This window comes from Protopterus annectens, chromosome 17.part0 (genome assembly GCF_019279795.1).
Source record: "Protopterus annectens isolate FY-2018-M chromosome 17.part0, PAN1.0, whole genome shotgun sequence".
In the NCBI taxonomy this organism is placed as follows: domain Eukaryota; kingdom Metazoa; phylum Chordata; order Ceratodontiformes; family Protopteridae; genus Protopterus; species Protopterus annectens.
The window spans coordinates 885,001-912,480 of record NC_056751.1 but is presented as its reverse complement, the minus strand read 5'-3'; positions in this window follow the sequence as shown (position 1 = coordinate 912,480).

Sequence of the window (27,480 nt, the reverse complement as noted above, 5' to 3'; positions counted from 1 at the left end):
GCGTTCCATGGGTATGCTTTTCTGTACAAAAAGAACTATGAAACTTTAAAGGCTTATATTATTTGCTGACTGCAATCTTCTATGACTTATCTGAAAATGAAGATCTGGCAGGTAATGCAGATGATTAAGGTTCTGAGTTCTTAATGAGCTCAGGAGTCAAGGCTACAGGGTTTAATCCTTTCTATCTCCAGCTGACTACCATCTGACTCTGTGCAAATTACTTAACCAGATAGTACTCAGCAAAGAGATATAGGTTCATAGGTTCATAGGTAAGTACTAGGCTATCTGCCCAAGGGCATTTATAAGCCTAGCCAGAATGTGTTGGCTTTTGCCACCCCCTTAGATTAGTTCCCTGTGCCTCTGTCCAGCAGAGCCATTAATTCCCTGCGCCACTGTCCAGCAGAGCCACTGCAGTGATCTCCGGGGTAAATATTCTGTTTCCCATCCACCCGTCAAGGTTTCTCTTGAAGAGTGCTAGTGAGGGGCTCTGCCTGATGTATATTGGAATCCTGTTACAAAGCATGGGGAGTCTCTGGGACAGGAATCTATCCCTTATATCTCTTGAGCGTGTGGCTCTCCGGGATTTGTTTTTTTTTTTAGGTGGAGCATGTCCATCAGCTCTGGGTTGGACATGGCCTTGTATGTCAGGCAGAGATCACCTCTGAGTAAGCGGTATGCAACCAAGTACAGCTGGAGTTTCTTGAGTCGGGCTGCATAGGGCATCTGTTTGAGACCAGTAATCCTCTTGGTGAGGTACTTTTGTGGTCTTTCCAACTGTTGCAGGTGTCTTGTAAGGTACATCCCAAATGGGGCATTGTATTCTATGATGGGTCTATTGAGTGATGAGTAGAGAGGCACAATAACCTCTTTTGTTCTTGATGCGAACCCTTTTGTGATTAGGTGGGCCACATAGAAGGATTTTCTAACCACCTTGGCGATATGATTATCAAAGGAGAGATTACTATCTACTTGGGTCCCTAGATCTCTTATTGCATTTTCTGTATTTAGGGGACTACCACCTATGTGGTAGTTCGCGGGTACTTTATTTTTTCCAAAGGGGATGACTATGCACTTTTTTGGCATTTAGCTTTAGGCCATGATTTTGACACCAGGTATCCGTCTCAGTGAGGCCCTTCTGGAGAGTGTCTGTAGCAGACGGATAATCAATTATGGCCCCTAGTTTGCAGTCATCTGCAAACCTGGTCAGCCATAGTCCTCCTATGCTTGCCTGTACCTCTGAGAAGTATAAACCGAACAGGAGGGGTCCTAGGACTGAGCCCTGGGGGACACCACTTGTAACCGGTTTAGAGTCAGACATAGAGCCTGCAACTCTCACCATGTGGGTTCTATCCATGAGCCAGTTGGCAACCCATCTCATGATGTAGGGGTTTATGTTCAAGCTGGTGAGCTTGTCTATAATACTAAAATGGGGAATGGTATCAAAAGCTTTTGCGAGGTCTAGGTAGGCTGTGAGGACCTCATTTCCCTTGTCTAATGCCTTGGTAACTGTCTCAAAGAAGTCCACCAGGTTTAGGAAGCATGATCTGCCCTTAACAAAGCCAAACTGTGTAGGGTCCAAGGTTTGGAGGTTCCCAATGTCTCTATTAATGAGTTCCGTGATGATGCGCTCCATAGCCTTGCAGACCAGGCTAGTCAGGCTTATAGGGCGATAGTTCCTGGGATCCATTGTGGCTCCACCTTTGTGGAGTGGGATAACTGTTGCTATGCACCACTCTGTGGGTACATAGCCTGTAGAGAGGCTGAGTTTGAACAGTGTGTTTAGGTGAGGGGTTAGTTCATTTTGTAGCTCTTGTAAGACACAGTCTGGGACACCATCTGGTCCCATTGAAGCTGTGTTTTTGGCTTTGGATAGGGCTGTTTTAACCTGTGTGTCAGTGTTTGATGGGGCCCTACATTCTTCTGGTATGTTTATGGGCCCTTTAGAGGATGAGAGGGGGTGAAGGTTGCACTAAACCCGTCTGCCAGAATGCTGGCAATATCAGTCGGTTCAGTGTATTTTGTGCCATTTTGCACTAACTCAGAGCAGATCTGAAAGTTTCCACTTAGGTTCTTGACATAGCTAAAGAACACTTTGTGGTTATCTTAGGAGTCAGTGGCAATTTTTTCTTTCAAATCTAGCCTTGGATGATTTAATGAGGGATCATAGTTTCTTGCTGATACTGATCAGGGGTTTCTGTCCTTCGTGGGATTTTAATCTTTTCTGTACTAGTTTCCTCCTTCTGTTGTATAGCAGGGGTCCACCAGACTGGTTTCCTTTTCTTGATGGAGTGAGTCTTGGTTTTACTTGGGATAGCATGATCCATGCATTCCTGCAGATGCTCATAGAGTGCCTTTGTAAAGGTTTCAGCAGCTTGGACAGCATTGTCCTTTAGCATGGGGGCTGTGAACCTTTCCACCTCGGTCTTAAGTAACGTGAAGTTTGCTTTTGAAAAGTTTTTCACTGTGGTTTCCTTGATTGGGGGTGGGGGTGGAATGTGGATATCCAGAGTGATTAGTCTATGGTCTGATCTAACCAGTGAGGGGTTGACCTCCAGTGTGGAACACTGGTCACCCATGTTGGTGATGACCAGGTCCAATATGTTGTTCCCTCTGGTGGGGGTGTTGACCAGTTGATCCAGGACATTCGAGTTTATAAATTCTAGGAAGCATTGAGCAAGGGAGTTAGTACTTGTAGTTCTACCAGTTTATGTTTGGGTAATTGAAATCACCCAGTATTAGGGTGTTTAGTAGGGCCTTCATATTTCCCAGTGTCTCCAGAAATGTGGAATGGGAGTCCTGGGTCATAGTGGGTGATCTGTAGCAAGCTACAATTTGGATTGCAGTTTTGCCCATTGTTAGTTGCACTTGGATGATCTCTGATGCATTGTGCTGCACCACTAACCTGGAGTTGTGGGTATCCTTGATGAATATGGATACACCCCTTCCTTTTGTGTTCATTCCTGGTTCTGTGGCCGAAAGGTATGGTATGAGTTATAGCCTAGTAGTGCTGGGATGCTCTCAGGAGCCTTAAACCAGGTTTCTGTTACTGCACAGATGTCGATGTTCTCCATACTGAGGAGTGCCTAGAGTGTGTGCATTTTGAGGTATTGACTTCTGGCATTGAGTAGCATTATCCTCAGTTTTTGGTTACTTGTGCTATTTATGGTGGTGGGTTTGTCTTTTGAGCCTTCCCTAAAAAAGGCACTCTGGGGGCGGCAAGAGCCTTGGCCAGTATTCAAAAGCCTAAGGGTGACAGGTGCAAGCCATCTCTTGCGAAGCAACGTGGCTTGTCGAGCATGTCATCCCAGGTGGACAGATACTGGATCCCCTTTGAATGACACCAGAAACTTAGCCAATTGTTGAAATTGATCATTTTTTCTTTATACTGTGGCATCATATGTACATTTTCATTATTGTTTGACAGCACTAGATAATAGATGTTAAGCAGTTTATATTCCATAAAAACACACACATAAGCATCAGCATTCATCCACAGATAATTCTACACAAGGTACAATCACCATTTTAGTGTATTGTTTTCTATGTTTTCCTGATGGTAATGGCGTATTTTTATTTCTTTATTTTCTGAATTGTGTAGAGCTTATTTATGTAGTTTTATTAGCATACTTACACTATGCAGCAAAACCATCTACATTTATGAATTCCCAGTAATGAAAACAGTGTTATTTTGGGAAACCAAGGCATACATTGAACTATGAAATGAAAAGTACATTAGCTAGGGATAACGATGCTACTTCATAGTCTAAGGGGTGGTTAAGAATAAATTTACATGCAACAGGAAAACAGGAATCAGCAATAATACACATTTTATGCAAATGGACAATTATGAATTGTTATAAGTTTTAAGGAAATAAAATTGTATGAAGACTATAAAAAATTAGACAAATGGAGGTTGCTAATGACTTGACCAGCAAAAAAGATAGACATATATATAAACTGAGAGAGAGTGAGAGAAAGTGAGTGGCGCATACATGAAGTAGAGTCTATTGCAGAAAGGATATTGATGGACTCTAGTCCATCTGCACTTCTTATAGAGGAAACTGCATTTAGACATGACAGAAGAGGAATGGTGGTGAAAGGAATGGTGCAGAAAGCATAGACCACTCACAGATTTTAAACGAAGAGTAACTATAAAACAGACCCATTAAAATAAGACTTGAGGCTATAACTAAAATACTCACTAAATAGGGGCAAACAAAAGTAATTCATGCAAAATGCTTGCATTCACAAGGAAAGGAATAGCTGCTGGTCATTATTTGCATGATATGGCAGGACAATTTTTGCCTAGCTTTGAATAAACAAATAAGATGTCTATACTGGTGACTGTAGCTATAGCAGAATTCCTTTGAATTCTGCACTTAGAGTACTATCTTGAAATTGGTTTAACCAGTAGCACAAGCAAGTAAACACAGAGCCAGTACAGACACCAACACCAAAGAATAACGTCTCAAAAAGATGAACAAGACAGTGAATGCATTTTAATAAAATGAAAGTGTTTTTTTTTTTATTGTTTTTATCCAAAGAATTGTGTGCTAAAGTTTTTTAAAGCTTGTTGTTAGCAGTTATTTTAATGCATTCACTACTATGTTTGAAATTTTGAGCTCCTTTCTTTGGTTTAACTATCTTGAAATTGCACTTTCAGTTTTTTGTACTCGCATGTTGGTATTGCCTTGATGAAGACCTTGCATAAACCCTTAATGAAATATTCCAGCTCCAAGTAAACATTATGAAAGATAATGAACTTAAATAACATGATGCAAATCTTCCAGAATGCTAATGGTTAATATCACTGAAACTAGCCATTTAGAGCTATTTCAGCATTTCCAGATGTTTGCTCTTTTATTCTTTTCTGAGTTTACTTTACAAGGTTGCTGTTTAAAATGCCTTATTTTACAGTTACTAAAGCCATGTCATTTCCTGATTCCCTACAGTGGGGAAAGGAGCATATACCTTTTATTTACCTTACAGTACTCTACACAGTGCCAGTACTTCACTTCAGTGAAATAAGATTTGGTAGTAATTTGAGCTTTCAGCGTTTAGGTCAGGGTGAATTCAAATTCAGTGAAATGAGCTTTCAGTGAAAGAAAGTAGACCCATATATATATATATATATATATATATATATATATATATATATATATATATATATGTATATATATTCATATGTGTGTTCAACCTTAAATAGAGAAACCCTATCTAAAATCCAAAGGATTCGCATACTAACAGTAGTCTTACAGCAGTCTCAGCTAAAAAGGCATCTTTTTACTGTAGCCTTTAGCTATATGGGATGGTTGTCAAGGCTTACCAAGAAAGAATTGAGAGTAGAGGGTCAGAATTTAGAAAAACCTGGCGAGTTACTCTAGAAAAATTTGTTCTGTCTATATAAAATGAGTTAGTTTTATAACATCTAGTAAAAGTGTGCAATGAAGATCATATAGCTGCTGAGAGAATGGCTCTAGAGCTTACTCCCTTCCAAAATTCCATAGAAGTCGCCACAGTTCTCAGTGAGTAAGCCTTACCATTCTGAGGGGGATTTCTGCCATGATTAGAATAACAGAAATGAATAGCCTTAGGCAGTAATCTATTGATGGCTTGCTTAGAACTTTGCTACCCTTTTCTGTTGCCATTAAAAGAAATGAGAAGTTGATCAAATTTTTTGAAATCTTAAGTTTTGTGGTGTTAAATTTGAGATGCTTGTGGGCATCTAAGGCATGAGGAATTATCTCTCTTCCATTTTTGGGTTCAAATAAGAACACAGGTAGGTAAATAGTCTGGCTTCAAGTTAAGTAAACTGGAATACTAGATCCTAAGACACCATAAATTTATGGAAGATCAAAGAGGGTTGAGTAGGCATGAGTCATGTAATTCAGAGACTCATCAAGCAGACGTCAGAGCAATGGACAGATAGTACTTCTAGCAATTAAATTTTGGGGAAGAATTGGCAACTGTTTCAAAAGGAGAACAAGATAATTTATCCAAAACAGTTTAGAACCAAGGAAGGCGATCTTATGGCCTTATATGTATCATTCCTTTCAAGAAATGTTTAACCAGAAATAAAGAAAAAAGGTGGGATTCTGAGGCAGACCGACAGAATTTGCCAAAAGATGTACTTTGATAAGAATGTACACAAGACCTACATTACCTGAATTAAGCAATTTTCACAGGCACTGTATAACCCAAAGACCACCTGGAAGGGATGAATCATATTTTCCGTTATGGTACTAACTAGAAATTCTCTCCCATTTAGCTACACATGATTTTCTAGTAGCAGGTTTCCTTTAGTCCTCTAATATCTCTTACATGTCTTCATAAAATGGCTCCCCAAATGGGATCAAAAACTATCATAAACATATAATCCATATAGTCAGATGGAGATTGAGAATGCTGGGGTAAATGAGAGATCCCTTCTCCTGTGGGAGCAGGTCCACTCTGTGAGGAATATTATGGAAATTTCCCATAACCAGATGCATGAAAAGGAGGTTGAATGTTGTCTGAGCCAAAAGAGACTCACCAGAAGTATCTTTGGAAAGTCTTTCTTTATTTTTATTAGGACTTTGGGTATCAGAGGAAAGGATGGGAAGGCTTAAAAGTAATTTCCAGCCCAAGGGAAAGAAAATGCATCTGTTTTCAAGATACTTTTCAGGGTGTCTTAGCACAGAACTGTACTCTCTGTTGTGATAGAAGACAAATAGATCTACCTAGGGTGTTCCCCACATGTGTAAAATTTCATGAAAGACCTGTGAGTGCAGCATTCACCCATCAGTGTCTGTACTGGATTTGCTTAGTGAGTCTGCTACTGTCCTCTGCTCTGGGAGAACATATGTTACCTATAGGAAAAGATTGTGCTGAATTGCCAGTTCACCAGCAATCATAAGTAACCTGACAAAGGGTTAGGATCTTCTTCCTCATTTTTTATTTATATACTATGTCACTGTGAAATTGCCTGTTATTACTAACAGTGGTCCAGGTTTCCACAGTTGATTTTTTCAGGGCTATCATTTCCCTGTGATGCATATGTTTGTACGAGAACAAGGTTTCCAACTGCCATGAATCTTGATTCATTGAGGTAATGCCCCTCTGATGTCAAATTTGTGGTGCCTGTGGTGGCTGTTTGAGTAGACATAAGAGGTGAAGAAAGAAACAGACCTGGAGTTTATGAGATTTAACTTGCCCACCAATTGAACTCCTTCTTGATGAAATGCAAACGAGGCATAAGAAAGGACAGAGAATGTTGGATCCAAACTGATTTAAGAAACCAATGGATTTTTCTCATGTGGAGTCTGGCAAATGAGATCATAATGATGAATGAAACAATTTAACTAAGAATTCTGAGAATTTCCCTTGCTGTAGATGTGTACAGCTGTTCTGATGAGCTACATCTAGGAACTGCTGATGGAAAAAAGATACTTTCTCTGGGAGAAAAAAGCTACTATCAGAGAGATGAGCAAGAACTAGTCTATAGCCACTATCCAATGGATAGGGATTAGCATAACTTTTGCAGATTTAACTTGAAAGCTAGGCTGTGGAACAGGATCTTGCTAAAGTGAAAGGATGCCAAAGTGTTTTGGGGGAAGAAGCTGAAATCAGCAATCATCCATGTAGGGCTAAATACAAATTCCTTGATGTCTGTAAAATGCTATGGCTGTGGCTAGGCTTTTTGTGAAAACCGTTGGCATGGTACAGAGACCAAAAGGTTTTGAAATTAAATTGAAAATTAAATCCCAAGGCAAAGAATCTTATAAAATGTTTATGGTCTTTGTGACTAGGAATGTGGAGATGTTCATTTTTGAGGTTTAGTTTGACTAAATAAACTTCAGGAGTGAGAAAAGGAAAACAAGTCTGTATTCAAGTTTGAACAGATTAAAATTGGCCTCCTGGTACCCTATTTTATGAATAGCAGAACATTTCTTGAAAAAAAATGATTTGCATTGTTTGGAAGATGGGACAGGTTCTAGTAATCTCTCAGACAACAGATCTTAAAGGATTTTGGGGCACAAATTTATTTGGTTCTTTGGGGGCAAAGATACAACTGACTGAAATCACGCTGATGCCCGCTGTAGTTTGCAACCATGCTGAATTATTTTCAGTACCTAAAACATCTTTGGTTATTTGTTTCTGAGATTTATGCAGAGTGAAACATCACCTCCAAGTTAGGAAATAAGGCCAGAGGAGAGGAAGAGGGGGATAAAGTCCACAGGAAGTCATACATTTTCCTTCTGAAAAGAGAGTCCTTGAGATTCACCATCTTATTTTTTTTTTCAGTCAACCTACCATTTTTTTTAAATTGTCATTTAGAAATTTTTGCTGAGATGTTTAAAATGTCTGCAAAAGTAAGGTCCAAGATTAGAGGGGTAATTCCTTTTGTACATAGGATTACAGGATAAAAAGATTTGTTAGACCCCTTTCTTCGACATTCATCTTTCTTCTAACTTTTTTAAGATAAGATGCATAATTCTTTTTGGACCTAGGATTAGGGGATAAAAAGAGTTAATAGACCCCTTTCTTCAACGTTCATCTTCCTTCTAACTTTTTAGTACAATAGTTGAGAAATTGCCAAAAAAATAGGTCTTTGTCAAGTGCTGCATTTAGAATCAGTTGGGTGCCTTCTGTGTTCAGTCTGCATGCCCTCCGTGTGTTTTCTTGGGTTTCTTCCAGGTACTCTGGTTTCCTGACACATTCTAAAGACATGTTGTAGGTGGATTGGACTCTCTAAATTGGTCATAAGTGTGAGTGTATGTATGAGTGTTTGTTGTTGAAGAACTACAGTGGCAGGGCTATCTACCCCGCTGGTGTAAACTTTGGCTAAAGATGATTGTCACTATTGAAGTGACTCCCTGACCCAATATACAAAAATGGGAAAAAAGAGGTTGTGGATGGATGAATGGATTTAACATCTATAGTCATTTTTTTTTTAATCTGACCCATGTATTCCTGTGCACAGCTATACCTATAGCTACAACTCTGGGCACAGTATCCATTGCCACATAAGCACACTTAATGGAATGCTTGAGAACTGACCTGGTCCAGTAAATTGAATTTAATTTCTGAACTTGTAAGGCTAGATATAGGGTGTTGCTTTTTTGAAAAAAAAATGGAAAGTAAATATTTTGCCATATTAATTTGGCAATTAATTTTTCTGAAAGCTAAAGTACATGAAACAAATCTGTCAAAGCATGACCTTTTTATTAGGAGCAGTGTTGGGAAAAGAGAAGGTTTTAGAACATGTGTGCTAATCAAGAGAAATAATAGTGTGGTCAGCAATGGGTTTTTTTGAACAGAAATTTATGGGAATCTGGAACTTTATAAAGTCTGTCTGGTTTTCTGTGTGCAAGAGGCTGTGTGAGTCAGGAGAAACAGAAGTTGTATTAAAAGAATCCCCCAAACTCCAAGAACAGGAATGACAGCTAAAGAACTTGGAGAAACCATACTGAGAAACTCACATCATCTGTCTGACATTCAGAAACTTTTTTGTCTTCCTATTTAAATAAATCTTTTATTTTAGATATAGTGATAGAAAAATAGATTGTCTCATTGAAAGAATCTTAGTAAAGCATGTCCTCAGATTCAGACTCACAAGGACTATAACTATGAAGAGCCATCAAGTCATTTTTATATCTGACTCAGAGATAATCTGTTCTTTTGAGGAAGGAAATCTCTTTCTCTTAGTCTGAGTAGAAGCAGGAGTCAAGGTTGTAAAGACTGAATAACCCTAAATACACCCTGAGCTGAGTTATACCAGTCATCCTGAAAAGCTTTCTGTAGATTAGGACAAGAAAGAGGATACAAATGCCTAATTTTCTGTGTCCTTTTCTTATGGTCTTCAAACCTATTAGTTTTGGAAGAAGCATCTGAATGCCAGATCTCCAGCGAGATCCTCCTTCACCAGAACCTGTTTAATTCCTCCCTCTCCATCAGACACAGACACAATAATGTGAGGTTCTTCCTTCCCAACAATGTCTGCCTGGTGACAGTGCAATGCTCCTCAAAATTAGCTGTCTCCCATGGGTTTATACCAGAGGGATGAAGGGAATCAGACTGATGGTCTTGGGACTGCAAAACTGCCTCAATGCAGGCCATGTCCACAGACCTCAGAAAAGAGATAGATGCCCAAGTCTGTATGGAGACCTCTTTTGAAAATGAAATGCTTTCTTCTTTTTCTGCTGAGGAAAGATATCCACTGACAGGGAGATGAAGCCATAACAGTGTATGTCAAATCTCTAAGGAATCTTCTCTACTAAGACTCAAGGCCCATAACAACTACAAGCAGTGTTGACTCACTGCTTGTGATTTGAAACAAAGAAGCAATGGAAGCAATTTAATTTTTTGTCTAAAAAGTAGATGCTTTCTGGACTACCTGTTCTTGTTGCATTTTGTTTTCTCTTTTGAGAAATCTGTTTGGCCTGGTGATTTTTTTCTGTGTGAGAAACTGGCACTTAATTACCTCTGCATCACATTCCACTTGTTTTTTTCATTAGTCATTTTGTATCTTGAGTGATATTTAAATAGACAGAGTATATCCATGGCCTTGACTTCTTTGATAAGACCCATGGCCTGCAACAACTGCAAGCAATACTTGTCATCCTCACTGTGCCTCTGAAACGATTTCCTTCCATTATTTGCCATCCAGGCAAAATTAAGTACTAGTATTTAAAACTTGCACTTCCAGAAGTGAATGACTGCTGATTTGCTGTTTCAGTTGTGCATTTATCTGCATTTAAGGCTGAAACTATTTCATTTGCTCAAACTGTCTTGTTGTCTGATTGACTTGAAATGTTCATTAATGTTTTTTGTGGTAGCATACATTCTCAAGCAATCATTTTTTGTATTTTGACATTAAAAGGACCAAGATATTCCATCTAGTGGCATTAGGTGGTGGTCTGGTCTTTCTGAGAGAGGAAACAAATAAAGAAGCTGTAAGTCTAGTCATTTTATTGGCCAGAGGGCTTAGAAGTCAGTTTTCCATGTTTTATGTACCTGTATAAATTCTGCTAGTTTGTATGCCACTAATCATCATGCAGAAGCATTTAATAGTTCCCTGTATAGATGCAGAAACATAGAAAAAAATTTTACCTATAAAACTAATTCTGAAAGTGTACCAATAACTTAGAGAGTGTAGGGCAACTATTTTGCATGTAGGGTTGCAAAGAACAGATAGTTTTCACACGGGAGCACTGCCTCTTGAAATTAGTATGATATAGTCTCTTCTAGTCTCTAGTACTAAAAGCACACTTAGTCAACCCACTATTTAGCGTTGTACACCATGCTCTTATATTTCTCCCGATAAAGGATCCGACATCATGGATATACACATTCCCAGTTTCTCCACAGTCAGTCTGATGGATATAGGTAGTTTGAGACTATGTAATGATTGTCTAATGTTTACCGACAATTTCTCTATAGTTAAATCTGTCACTTACAAGCACTCAAAATAACAATCTGGTTGCCAGAAACACTCACCTCACATAGTATGCACCTTGCACATACACAAAATTATCCAGAGAAACTTAAATGCAGTATTTCCAACCCTCAAGTCTATGTAGACATTCTACCTGCAAAAATTATCTTCAGCAAACACAAAAGCACTCAACATTAACAACACCTAGCACTGCACATACAACCACATCTAGTGGCTTATCTAATACAAAATCCATAAGGCAAGCCAATTCAATACCCAAGACTCTAGTCATAGAGTACTCCATTATGTGACATAGGAATGCCACTTCCATCAGGCTGAACAAGGAGGCAATTACAGTCAGTTGTCTATCAGGGATTGGAATCTTCCAATGTATGCATGCACCAAAGTCATTGCACCACAGGTACCAGTATGATTCAGTCAAAGTCATATAGGTGTAAATGAACTGAGACATACTTCCCTAGACTATATGAAGACATATGTTATGGAACTCTCAGATGATGTCTCCAATGCTACTATGTGCCTAGCATTGAGCCAGCATTCTACCTTTGCCAACGATGATATCACAATATGAACAGTAAGATGATTGACTTTAATAATTGGTTTAGTTTCCAATGTCATTATAGGGGGATACAGTATTTGCCAGCACAGGAGGACATGGTTAGCAAAACACATTGCTTTGCCAAGAATGCTCTGTACCTGTCTTCTCTATGCTTTTGAATACTGGCTAAAATATTGTTTTCCCCATAGAGTGTTTTAGGCAATGTGAAATTGACAAAACTTCCAGTATAGCAAACTCTACTGAAGGAAATCAAAAGGTGTTACTGCTTAATCCCAGGAATCTAAATACAATGTTGCACTGCCTCCAAGCTCTCCTCTCCCTGGAGAATGCAGACATCTGATTAATTACTGAGACGTGGTTTAAAGTCACATATAGAACCACAGCAATTCAAGGATATAGTGCCTTCCACGCATTTAGACCAGAAACTGCACAGGCAGGGACTAAAGCTGGAAATGTCTCAATCTGCATCAGTGAGAAGTACACCTCTTGGTTTGTTAAGCAGGATGATGCACTGGGGTTTCTCCATGTCCAAAGTGCCACTAAGTTACATATCATGCCCTAGCAAGCTACACATTGCCCTCTATGTCCCATGAAACTCATAGGTCATACTTAGACCTATTGGAAACACTCACCATTTAACAAAGTACCATATGCATGGGGGACTTTGATTATCCCTGTTTGAAATGGAAATCCTGCATGGCCCCAAATTTGTAACGTCAGAGATTTGTAGACTTTGCAAACACAAAAATCCTGGAAAAGGTAGTGCATACACCTACTAGAGGCACATACATATTGGACCAGGGACTCACAAATATGGCAAAACTCTGCACCCCCCTCCTCCCCAGTGTCATGTCCTCTCTGGTAAAGTCAGACCACAAAACAGTCTCCTTTGAAATAAATCTCTGAACTGCAACCACAGTAACCCCTGTCAAACTTAGGAACTACTCCAAGGCAAACTACCTTTTATTTCCTACCACATTAATAGCACCCCCCTCAAAATGGATGCAGTTATCACAGGTATAGGGAATTTGATGATTGCTCATTCGACCATCAACAATCCATGGTTATTAGGAAATCTTTTTATTTAGTACAACTGAAAACCAAAGGTAATTTTTACGATCCAAGGATATTATCACATCTCTCTACTCCTCTTTTATTAGGCCCAGAACTGAATATATTGCTCCTTTTTTGCATGTACCTTTCCAGACAAATAATGTAAGATGAAATACTGCAGGTCTTCCACACAAAGAAAATGAAGGTCCTGAGTTCTGTCATCTAAGTATACTGCCTTATAATCCTAGCTCTCTTCTTTTTCTTATAAAGAAACTCATTAGGCTTATGCCTGGCCTAAAAGCCCTCAAATACTTTGTCTTTTTTAATTTCTCCAAATCTTTTGTGTTTCTAATACCATGATGGGAATGGGCCCCATTCCTGAGACAAAGTATGAGTAAAGTTCATGAAATTAGTACTGTTTCAATCTCAGATGTCAGCCAAAAGTGTTCTTTGCAGCATCCGCAAGATGCCCAGTAATGACTCCTTCTGCAATTCGTATGGAGTTACATGGATTGGTAACATATCTAAATACGATTGTAGATTCCTTGTTATAAGATACGTTGCTTCTACTACTATTGGAACTGTCTGGGTATCTTTCTTCCACATTGCTCTCACTTCTTCCTCCAAATCTTGATATTTTATGACTTAGTGTCTCTCTGTATGCAAGACACAGTAGTCACTGGGTGTGTCAATTTCAATGATCAATGCTACTTTTGTCTTCTTTTCTTGGAACACTATATCCATTTTTCAAGCATCTATCTCTTGAACTGTTAGTAATGGGTGATTCCATGAGATGTAGACTTCATCATTTTCTATGATGATTTGTGGCTCATGTTTTACTCTGTCCTGTATGATCTCCTTCATGTTTGCAAAAAACTAGATACTTCAAAATCATCTATACAAAAAACCTTAACCTTTACCAAAACATAAACTAAACTTGAAGACATAACAGCTAGATCAATCAATGAGTCCCTGTCCTGTGGAACAGAATCTCTCCTCATCTTATACAAAGTAGTTCCCTCAAATTTTTCAAATGCAACCTGGTTGAACAGAAGGGTAAGAATAAATGTCCCCAGTCTTGCCCTACAGTTCCACATGAAAAAGGCTGACAAGTAGTAGGATTGCATTGGACAGACTACAAATGGTCTACCTGATTAATTACTGAGCACAAAACTAGAAACCCACCAACAGGACTTTAGTAAGGTATTTAACTATTCTATTATAAAATGAATAAAATAATTACCGACAGGGTTAAGTGATAGTTGCTAATAAAAGTACAGCAAATTAGCTCATATGTATAGCCAGGCTTGTTCCTTGTGCTCAGCAGACATTTTGTTCTGACTATCATTCAGAAACATTATGTTTCATAAGAGCATAAACTATCCAAACCTGTCTAAATCTACAACATAATCATATACAAAACATGTTAATGATGGGAATACGCCACCAGAGAATAGCCTTTTTTTTTTACTTTATGGGGTAACAGCTGAAAATTATATTACACATTTTAGAGGTACATGTCGCAACAGCACTGTACTCATTTGTTGTACGACAATCATGCTGCCTGACGGAACACATTTATATGCACCAGATAAAAGTCTTTCCTTTCTGATCGAATGAGCAATTTACAGATTGAATGTTGAGATCGTACCTCATTGAAGGAAAACTAATCTGGACTTAGGATGCTATGCAGCAATTCCAGAATTTCCACACTGACTATAATTAGCAAGAGGAAGAAAGAAATCAGTGGAAAGAAAAGCAGTAACACAAGAAAACCATTAAAAGTTAGAGCTGATTAAGTTCCTTGAGCTACCATATCTATCCTAGATGAAGAAACATTGAGTTGCCTGGGGAAGGATGCGACTAAGGAAGTACTAGAAGAAAAAGGATAAAAGAAGAAAGAAAAAGAAAAGAGAAGTTATTAAAAGTTATAAAGAAGAAGCATGGGCATGGCAAAGAAAAAAGAGAGATCTGATATGGTGCAATATTTATGCAGAGAATATCCGAATAATAAACCTCAGCAGGCTAGATCCAGCACCATTAAAATAAACAAGCACCTCAGAGTTTAACCTAAACCACCAAAGCCAAGTCTGAGACAAAGATAGATGCCCATACAAAGGTCAGCCATAAAGCATTCTATAGCTATGCTGGCAACCTCAAGTGCTCTGCACAGCAATGTGCAGATTGTGACTATCTGCCTACACCAAAGCTAAAAAGACAGCAAACTTACTAGTTGATAAATTCAGCTCCGGTTTCACTCTTCTTTCACACCCTATTATCTCACAAGATATCCCAGTAAATAATACCTCCCACCTTCTCAGAGGACCAAGTTCTGAACATGCTGTAAACGTCCAGGAAAAGGGCATCAGTGGGTCTTGACAATATCCCAGGATGTATCCTAAATAGCATGAAGAATGATCTATCTGCATTAGCAACAATGCTGTTCTACCTCAGCCACTACATAGGTTATTTACCATGTGATTGGAGGACAACAATGGTCATATCCTTGCACAAGGGTGGGTCATCCCCTGATACGGGTGACTACCGACACATAAATCTGAATAGCCTCATTTGTAAGGTCATGGAAAGACTCATCACAGGATTAATCAATAAGGACAGAGGTAACCTCCAAACACTGGACCAGTCCCAGTTTAGGTTCATCAAAGGCAGGAATTACCTATTCAGCCTGGTAGACTTTGTCAAAAAGGACAATAAAGCAAGGGATGAAAGCAAGACAGTGCATACTGCCTACCTAAATCTGGCCAAAGCTTTTGATGCAGTACCTCATTCATGCATAGTGGACAAACTTATTCATTTGGGAATAAACCCTTACATAATCCACTAGATTGCCAGCTGGATCATGGATAGGTTCATAGGTTCATAGCAGGTTACTAGGTTATTGGCGCTAGGCCCTTTATAAGCCTAGCCATGTTATACCCTTGTTCATTATTGACCAAGCTGCATGGTCTATATTTGCAGCTTGAGTCTATTATTAGCACCGACTGCCCCTATCCAAGAAGCACATAGGTGACACCCCCAGGTTAAATTTACAGTCTCCTGTCCAGTTGTGTAAGTTATACTTAAATAGGGTAATTGAGGAACTCATTTTTTTTTACATGAATTGGTAGTTTGTTCCAGAGGAGTGGCAATCTTTGGGAGACATATCTGTTTCTCAAGCATATCCTGTAATGCAACAGGCTATATTAAGATCCCTAGAACAAGTGAATAAGTGAATATTGTCCCATTTGACTTGCATATGTGCAGCATTTCCATTAGGACAGGGTCCGAGACTGCTATGTAGGTCCAGCACAAGTTGCCTGTCAGCAATCTATAAGATACAGAGTACAGTGACAGGACCTTCAATCTGTCCGTGTAGGTCATGCACTGAAGACCCTGAATTTTCTTTTTGAGAAACCTCTGAGGTCTCTCCAGGTGCTGCACGTGTCTGGTGATGTACATACAGAAGGTAACAATGTACTCTATTAGTGGTCTGATGAGAGATGAGTACAGGGAAGTTATAAAATCCTTAGCCCTGGATGCAATGCCCTTACTTATGAGATGTGCAACGCAGAATGCCTTCCTTACCACTGTGGACACATTGTGATCAAAGTTAAGATTGTTATCAAACTGTGTTTCCAAATCTCTCAACACAGGGTTTGAGCTAAGGGGGTACTGTTAATATTGTAATTTGCAGAGACTTCTTCTTTGCTGAAAGGAATAATAATGCATGTTTTTGCATTTATTTTAAGTCCGTGACTTTGGCAACAATCATCTGTCTGTGTAAGCCCATTTTGTAGTATGTCGACATCATTAGGGGACACAATTGCAGTCATCAGCAAACTTGGTAAGCCACAGGCCATCTATTTTCACCTGGACTTCTGAGAAATAGATTCCAAACAGAAGGGGGCCCAGCACAGATCCTTGTGCTACACACTGGTAATTGGTCTGTCGGTAGAGATAGAATCCCCAACTTTGACTGTATGTGTTCTGTCGGTGAGCCAGTTGGCTGCCCATCTAGTCACATATGGGTTAATTTCCAACTGGGTGAGTTTTTCAATGATGCCTGAGTGGGGGATTGTGTCAAAAGCCTTGTATAAGTCAAGATAGGCTGTATATACTGTTTTGCCTTCATCCAGGGCTTTGTTGAGATTCTTGAAGAAGTCCACCAGGTTTAATAAGCATGCTCTATCCTTAAGAAAGCCAAATTAGGTTGGGCCAAAAGTTTAAAGGTCACCTACATCTTTGATGATAAGGTCCATGATGATTGTCTCTATGGCTTTGGAGATAAGGCTGGTTAGGCTTATGGGTCTATAGCTCCCAGGGTTGGTTGATAGACCTACTTTTTGCAAGGGAATTACTATTGCTGTTTTCCACTCTACTGGAACAAAGCCAGTACTTAGACTGTGGTTGAAGACAGTGCCAAGTAGTTCTGCTAGGTCCTGTTTTAGACCATTTAGTAGACAGCCTGGGATGTTATCCGGTCCCATAGAGGCTGTAGTTTTGGCCATGGAGGCTGCAGTTATGACCTGTGTTTTGGAGATACTAGGTAGAGGAGTGGTGACAGGTATGCTTTGTGGTATGTTTTGTGGGACAGGGGGATGAAGTTTGTGCTAAATCCATTTGCTAGCAGGTTGGCAATGTCCTCAGGGTCCGTATGAGTGGCAATGTCTACTACTAGTTGGGCACAAAACTGGACCTTCACTTTTAGATTTTTGATGTAGCTAAAGAATGCTTTGTGATTATCCTTAGCTAGGGATGCTAGTTTAGCCTCGTAATTGGCTTTAGAGAACTTTTCAAGATATCTAATTTACTAATTCAAGCTGTTGAGGGTGTCCTTCCTCTGCTGAGTCAGTTTCCTCTTGTTCTTAGGCATTAGTTTCTTCCACTTGTTGTTGAACCTATCATATGCTTGATATCCACCAAGGTGTCTTGTTTTTTGTGAGGACCTTGTATTGATCCATTCAGGAACAGCCAAGGCTATACATTTGTATATGTATTTAGACAGGCCATTTGTGTACACCTCTGTATAGGAGTCATTGTTGACAGTGGTAGAAGAGGGGTTGAAACTATTTATGCCATCACTTAGGAGGCTATAGTCTGCTTTGGAAAAAAATTTCATCCCTTTTGCTCTTTGGGGAGGGGTCAGGTATGATCATTACTTTGAACGACACTGATTTATGATCAGACTTTACCAGGGAGGGCAACACACAGGGGTAGTGTAGACAGCCCCTGTGTTGGTGAGTACTAAGTCTAGGATATTCAAGCCCTTTGTGAGGGTGCAGACTATCTGTTCCAGAGCATTTGTATTAACAAAGTTCAGGGCCCTTAGGGTGAGTGTGTTTGTGCTTATATGTGACTTCCAATCAATAGAAGGATAGATGAAAACACCCATGACCAAGGTGTGTGGCTGTATAGTGAGTAAATCAAGTAGGTCCAGGTAGGTCATGATAGTGGAAACTACCTCCACAAAAAGACTAGTCACCAGTGTAGTCTCACCGGGTTTGGTACTGTGATCTCCTTTTTATTATCTACTTCTCAGAAGTAAAATCATCCCATTGCGCCGGTCCTGCAGTTGGGCTGCTCATCTCGCCTCCCGACTACCATCCTGGGTGCTCCCTCCCTGCCTTTAAAACACAAGGACTACAACCCTGCCTAATCCAGAAGGCACCCTTGAAATGCCTGCTACCCAGGCATCATAGAATGCTACCGCAGTAAGGACATCTCTACACTAAGAAGTGTCAATGTATGTAGCCTTAGAGCAAACAACTTGTAACGTAATTTACTACCTATATTTGTTATTCTACATCCCGTGTGTGCGTTAGCAGCCTACCACAGCCCGCTTGCCACTCTCCCCCTCTAGTTTTTTAATATAGGCTTAATTGTTGTATATGAAGACTACTATATAATTTCTGTTTGCTATCTCCATTTGCCGCTAGGTGGTAGCATACACTATGGCAACCGCTTGTACAGCGTTATTCTCCCAAAGTTTCTACCTAAGGATATCAGTTATTTCCACTCTTACTCCCCAATTGTATAATTACTGAACTCCCTCTACCCTCCTGGACTAGCTAACCCACATTTACATCTTGTCTACACCACTTTCCTTACAACATAGCTCCAGCCCATCTTTATTTAATTGTATGAGCTGCAGTAACTGATACTTTTTTACAGTCCTCACTTCTTCTTGGCTTGCTTCTTCCTGGGTTTCATTGCCTCCCACTCCCACCTCTCTAGTCCTATCATACTCCTCCACCTACCCCCCCCCTTTAGCTAACTTCCCCCTTGAGTTTACTTCTAGCTGATACAATCAGTGGTACCATTTTTAAATCCAGTTAATTGTCCACATCCCATTGTGCCAGTCCTGTGGTTCGGCTGCTCATCTCGCCTCCTGATAGGTTTAGCAAGGTGTATTTGTTAAAAAACAGACCTTGTAGAGCACCAGATTTGCTAAAATCAGTGTAACAGATGGAGTGTGCAATATTGTTGGCATAGCGATCTTGTACTGACGGCAAAACAGTATGTTTGTTTACCGCTACTGTATAAATAGTGTAAGACTACTTGTGCTCTTTGCCTAGGTACAGTGACTGTGATAAAACAACTAACAACAGCATATTCTAGTCTGAGAGGTTCGAGTTGGTTATTGCCGCTTCAGATATATATTTTTACTACTGCATAGCTAACTAGCAAAAGGGTGTCATCTAATAGGTGTCGTGGAATGCCTGTTTCTCATGTTAATGCGTCATAGTGAATGAATATACCTGGTCATGCCATATGTACTGATTTGAAACATTGTATTGCATTACCGCTCTTTTGCCTTGCATAACTGTTTGTTTTTGATAACGCCTGTGTCTAAAAGGATACTTCATTACCATATGCATATGCAACTCCCACTCTAATATCACCCACCCCACCCAACCACTACCTTTCTTTCCACTCCACTAACTACCTTGATTATAGCAAGCGCAAATGCTCATAAGCCTAGTACTTATTATACAGCAGCAACTTCTTATTCTAACATTTGTTAATGTCTGTTATGTACTTCACAGATAAAGATTCTAGTTGTCTGCTGATGTACTATGTTCTTTATCTGTAAACATGTTGTAAGTAATTGCTATGTAAATTGTTAATTGCTATGTAATCCAATGTAACTACTGTCTGTTTATTTTAACTGTGGAAATTTACTACCCTGGCCTCTGCTGAAAATGGACCTACGTCCAGTCGGACACTCCCGGTCAACAAATATAAATAAATAAATAAATAAAATAAATAATATGTACGGTTTGAAACATTCTATTGCATTTCTGCTCTGTTGCCTTGCATATCTGATTGTTTTTGCTAAACTTACCCTCTCAAATGGCCTAGGGGTATTTTTCTTCCCCTTGGGCTTGAGGGTAATTGTTTTATTGAGTCTCCATTGCCTAACTGCGTTGTATCTACTGCCTATATGCACTGTTTTCTACTGCTGCCTTTCTAATCATTCTCTCCCTCTACCCATACCCTTTATCTACATCTATTTCTAGTCTCTCTCCACTTACAGTACACTCTAATACACCCCTTCACATCCTGAAATCCCTTACTTCTGCCCCATCCTTCTACCTTCTACCTCCCACCTCCCTAGCTTTGCCATCTATATTACCTAACTTTGTGTGTCTCTCTCTCTCTTTTACAGTCTACCATCTCGGGTGTTCCCTCCCCGCCTTTAAAGCGCAAGGACTGCCACTGTGCCTAAACCAGAAGACACCCTTCAATTGCCTGCTACCCAGGCATCATAGAATGCTACCACAGTAAGGACATCTTCACACTAGGAACTGTCAATGTATGTAGCCTTAGAGCAAACAACTTGTAACCTAATTTACTACCTATATTTGTTATTCTGACCTCCTGTGTGTGCATTAGCAGCCTGCCGCACCCCGCTTGCCACTCTCCCCCTTCTAGGTTTTTAATACAGACTTAATTGTAGTGTATGAAGACTACTGTATCATTTCTGTTTGCTATCTCCCTTTGGCACTAGGTGGCAGCATACACCACGACAATCTCTCGCACAACATTATTCTCTCAAAGTTTCTACCCAAGGATAGCAGTTATTTCCACTCTTACTCCCCATTTTTATAATTGCTAAACTCCTTCTACCCTCCTGGACTAGCTAACCCACATTTATATTTTGTCTACACTACTTTCCTTACAACTTAGCTCCAGCCCATCTTTATTTAATTGTATGAGCTGCAGTTACTGATACTCTTTTGCAGTCCTCACTTCTTCTTGGCTTTACCCGCTCCATTTGCCCTAAGGGCTCACTCCGCTCCTTTACCCTCCCCCAATTTCCACCTGCCCCCAGCACCATTAAACTTATACTACCTTGCCACACCCCCTTATTAACAACTAATCAACAAACCAACAAACAGTTAATACAAACCACCACACCCACACTAATTACTCTTCCTCTACTTCAAATCACCACACCCACACTAATTCCTCTTCTTCTACTTCAAACCCCATTACTTCCACCCTTACCCCACCATGGCCCCAATGCTATCTCCATTCAACTTCTTGTTGACCTACTCCATAATACCACTGTTACTTATCCCTTACATACTAACTGCTTACGAACAACAAGTGATTCATGGTTTTCACTCTCCAAAAAGCCATACTATCACACTGCCTGTAATTAATAAGCTAGAACACCTACTTACTCCCCCATAGCTACCCCTTCAAACAAACACCTCTTCAGTGCTATTAGAAATTGATACATCAACCCAAAAACTAAAAAAATACCAAAGCCTTCTTTTTAAGTTTCTAAAGTTAATCATTAAATCTCAAAGCAGTCTCACCATGGATGGTGACATCTATCCAAACCCTTGTCCAACCTCTACCACTAACTCTAGCATCAATACTACCTCATCCCCTATAAAGTATACCATAAATAGACCTCCTAACTCACTCCTTGTCCACCATATAACTATCAGAAGCCTAAATAATAAAATTCAACACCTCCATGCCCTACTAGATCACCTTTCTCCAGATATTCTTTGTCTCACTGAAACCTGACTCAAACCAAGCACCTTAGATACTGAGGTCATACCACCAGGTTATGATATATTTAGACATGACCGTACTTCTAAAAAGGGGGATGGGGTAGGTGTTCTTTAGAAATCCATGCTAGAAATGACCATTGACATCCATCAACCTATCCAAAATACTAATGCCGAAATAATTACTACTAAACTACACATTAATAAAAGCAAAAGTATATATATACATATATATATATATATATATATATATATATATATATATATATATATATTATCTGTGTCTACATCCCCCAGGTAAAAACATACCAGTACTTGAGGACATACTAAACTGGGTATCAAATAATTATCCCCAAGAAACCATTGTACTCGGAGATTTTAATGTAGACTGGTACTCATGCTCTTCTGAACCCCCCACTTACCACATTAACCTTTATGGATTCTCACAAGTCATATCCTCCCCAACCAGAATCACTAAACCTAATAATAAAGAAACTATATTAGAGTGGATACTTATTAACAATCACCCCCACATGTATAAAGCCGGAGCCTTGTCTGATGACATAAGTGATCACCACCTCACTTATATTATCAGGCAAAAGGCTGAAATCCACAAACAGCCCACCTACAAAACAATCAGGAACAAGAAAAATTTTAACTTTAACAACTAGCAAACAGACTTTAAACTTTTCAACTGGTCAGTACTTAAGCATCTTCCACTAGAGGAAGGTGTAAAATACTTTAATACTAAATTCTTATCCACCCTAGACAGCCACGCTCCATCTCGTATCATTAGGACTAAAACCAAAAGTACTCCATGGCTTACAGCTGCAACTAGGCAAAAAACTTACTAAGAAATAAAGCTTGAGCCACTTGGCTTGCCTCAAAAAACCTCACAGATCAGCTCCATTATAGATAATTAAGGAATGAAAAAAAAATCTGTTACGACCGACAAAAAAAAACTACTATCACAACCTACAACAAAAAAAACAGAACAAACCACATAAATTCTGGGCAACTCTAAACACACTGCTACATCTGGGATTATCGACCACCCTTGTCCCCTCAACTTCCAACTCAAATTCTCCAGCAGAGGTTGACAACTCCTTCAATAGCTTCTTTACAGAAACTATCCAAAACCTAGCCAATAACTTATCCCCCAGTGCACCAAATCCATCAGCCTGTACACCCATTACCCAAACTACCTTCAAATTTCAACCAGTCTCAACATGATTTATCTTTAATCTAATTAGAAAACTAAAACCAACTACCCTTATCTCTGATATCCTTCCTACTGACTAGCTACAAAAAGCAGCTGATGCTTATATCCATTATGATCAACAGATTCATATCTGAAGCAGCCATTCCCTCTATCTGGATGGTATCCCATATCATTCCACTCCACAAGGGAGGCAGTTCCACTGAATTCTCAAATTACAGACCCATAGCAATACTCTATCCTATAGCCAAAATCCTGGAAAAAATCATCCAAAAACAACTCCTATCCTATCTTCTTGATAACCATCACCTGTCAAATTCTCAATGTGGCTTCAGACCAAACAACGGTACCACCACTGCCCTACTATCATTTACAAATGTCATAAATCATAACTGTAATAGCAATAAACTCTCCTCAGCCATCTTCCTTGATCTGTCCAAAGCTTTCGACATGGTAAACCATCAACTTCTCCTGCAAACCCTAGAAACAATCTCCCTAGACACCCACACTATACAGTGGTTTAAGTCATATCTTGGAGGCAGACAACAGGCAGTCCGGTGGAAAGATAACTTATCTACCCTTTTACCTATAACACTTGGAGTCCCCCAAGGATCCATCTTAGGGTCCCTCCTATTTTCCTTATTAATTAATGACTTGCATAAAGTAATATCAGACACTACCTGTATTCAATATGAGGACAACTCAACCCTAATCTGTTCTGCTACAACCCCAGAAAAACTACTGACACTACCCCAAAACACATTTAGCATAGCTGAAAATTGACTCCTCTATTGCTGTCTCATACTAAACGCCAAAAAAAAAACAAACTGCTGCTATTCTCCCCATCTCGTAAGACCTCATCTCTAACCTGCTCCATTAAATCTAACAATGGCACTATTATCTAACCAGACCCCTCAACCAAACTCCTAGGAGTTATAGTTGACAACAACCTAAAGTTTGACTTGCATATCGACCACACAATCAAAACAGTAAATACAAAAACTTGGCTCTCTACATAGAATCAAACCCTTCTTAACTCCCCTAGCCAGAACTGTTCTTGCTCACATTCATCTACTATCCACACTTCTCTACACCTCCCCCTTATTCACCAACCTGAGTAAAACCAACCTGAACAAGCTCACAACCTGCTATAATCATATTGCCAGATTTGCCACCATCTCTACCTATAGGACCCATCACTGCCACAACCTCAAACTACTAGGCTGGCTTGAACTACCTAACCTTCTACTGACTAACCAACTAGTAACCACCCACAAGATTCTCTACCAGCCAGAATGGACATCCAATCTTAAAACTCTCATCACTCCCTACCAGAACCTTAAACCTCTTCGATCCTCTAACAAAATGCTAGTGTTTACCTTCAAAGCTAACAACTCAGCTGGGGAAGCTCTGTTTATGAACTCAATTGGTAAAGTCTGGAACTTTCTATCTACATAACTAACTTTACAACCCTCGCCAACCCAATTAAAAAAAAAAAATGTAATCAATACTTCGCTATGCGATGGCTCTGTCCTTGCTCCACCCTTGAATAATCCCCACACTTTTCTACTGTACACCCAATTAGAGTCTCCTAGCAGTGTCTCTGAATCTGAACCTAATTACTCTGTACTAACATGTTGTTTAAGTGAAATTTAGAATGCATTTTAAGTAACTTATAAAGAAACACACATATATGAACTTTATGAATGTTGGGCTGGGAACTTGGAAAATGACCTACAAATGTATTGTATAACCTCCATCATTAATTATATTAATAGTGGAATGATTTCATTATGTAAATATGTAACAATTTCTCTGGATTGTATTTCTCTATTGTATTTCACATTGTATTATGCTGTTCTGTCTTATGTCTTCTGTATGGAGCGTTTCTCCCTGGGCCTCTGCTGAAAATGGACATATATCTAGTCGGATATTCCCGGTCAACAAATGTAAAATAAAATAAAATAAAAATAAATAAATAAAGTCAAACACAAGGACTTCTAGCTGACAAAGTTTGTGGATGACTGCAAGTTTGAATCCTTTATTGAATCCTCAAAATGACTCAGCTATTTTGCTGGAACTCTTGTCCCAAACAAATAATTAATGCCATAGCCATGGACTAAAACTAAATACCAAAAGGTGCATTATCATATCCTTTGGGAAATCCAGTACCCCATGACATAACCACACAATAGTCCCCAAAGCATCAACCCTATATTTTGAAATTTGGGAACATATATGAAGAGAAATCTTACATTTCCAACATATGTCCACAGCAGGAAGAAATTGCTTCTATATTATGCAACCTATAAGGAAAGAGATAACCTCTAGGTCCACAGATGGCTTTATCTCCCTTTCTTCTGCCCTCATCTGACCAGTCTTGTAGTACAATGCCCCCTTTGACATGCATCTGGCCAGGCATATGCAACAACTCAGACTCCCTCAGAGGTTCCTCACAAACAGAATGTAGACACGAAAACATAAGTTCTACACGGACTGCTTCAAAGCACTGTTGCTCTACTTGGTATCCCACAGAAGGCTGAGAGGGCATTTGTGTCTGGCTTACAAGGCAATCTCTGACCATATCCTGAGGGACCTACTGCACTTCCACAAATCAGGTGGTATCAGAAATGCTCATTCTAGGGGCTTAAATCTCTTCTAGAATTTAAACCGAATGGTTTAAAGAGATATATCCAACTCTCAGAGGTTACCTCTCTTCTGTGATAAACTACCCTCCATATAAAACAAAGTTCTTCTCTGTCCTTATTCAAGCATAACCTGGATCTATGCACAGTAATGAGGAAGCTTACCCCCAGGACTGCCCCCTGTACTACTTATGGACAGAGGTAGTACTTACATGATCTTCCTACAATATGGCCTATATAAGCATTCAGTTGTATTCCCCAGAAGTAATCCCTGTCTCACCTAGAGTTAATCACTGCCTATGGGTAGTATACAAATGGGTCTATATCAGAAAAACAATAGCTCATATGTGTGACTACATAAACGTCGAGACATAATACGCAAAACCTGTAAATAGTGAATGGCCACATAATCACATTTTTTTCTAGTGAAAAAATTCAAGTGGCTGTTCGAAAAAAATAAAAATTAAAACCATTATCAGGTGGGGGGCTTTGCCCATCACACTCCTCTACAAGGGGGGCTGTACCCCCACACCCCCCTAACTAAATATACCAACTCTGAGATCACACTATAGCAAGGGAAAGGGTGACTCAGTGTAGTTGGCCAACTACCTCCTTGCCCTGTGATGTATTCATCGAATTGCTTACATGCAGTTCGATGAATATGTGTCACTCTTTACATGTTCTTTCAAAACCAGTTTCATGCTTTTAATATAGACCCATCTAAATATAAACTTTGGATCTAGGCATTGGTAATTTCAAGTAACGGGATAACTGGCTAGTCTTAAAATGGCCCAAAAGGACAGTTAGTATAGTATTGACCTATAAACTATGAAAAGATAGTTTACTAATAAATATGAAAAATGCAGCTCCAAATATATTTTATGAGAAATACAGACATATCCGTATCTGTTAAACTTCACAATGGCAAGAATTAGAACAGAAAACTAAAATGTAATGAAAACACAAGTTTAATTATGTGGGAAAGAAGCAAATAGAAGTTGAAGTAATAGATCAACTGAGAAGTAAAGGACTCGGTGTGCAAAAGAATTCTGATACAGGCAATGTTGCAACAAGATGGGTCAGTAGAAGTTGCACAGCACTCAGAAAGAATAGGAAACAGATATCAAAGTGGATGATTTCATTCAAGAAAAGAAAGATCTAAGTGAAGACCTGCCTGATTTAGTAGAAATGGGCAACCAGATTAAGGCAGATGAAACAGAGATTACAGAAAAGTGAAAAAGACTCAAAATGTTAGAAGAATAGTAAATGAACAAAGTAATCAGGTCAATTAAGAGAGATTTATGTGAAGTAGCATAAAGAGATTAAACTATTAATATATAAAGTGCTTCCAAAAATCACAGAGTAATGAAGGAAAGGAACAGAATAAGTAGAATACCACCATAGGCCATCACATAGAGAAAAGTATAAAGCAATTATTAAGATAAAAATTATTTCCATTACATGAACACAGAAAATGGGACAGATCATTAAAAACTCTTAGAATGACAAATGTGGCAAACTTAACACACAACATCAAA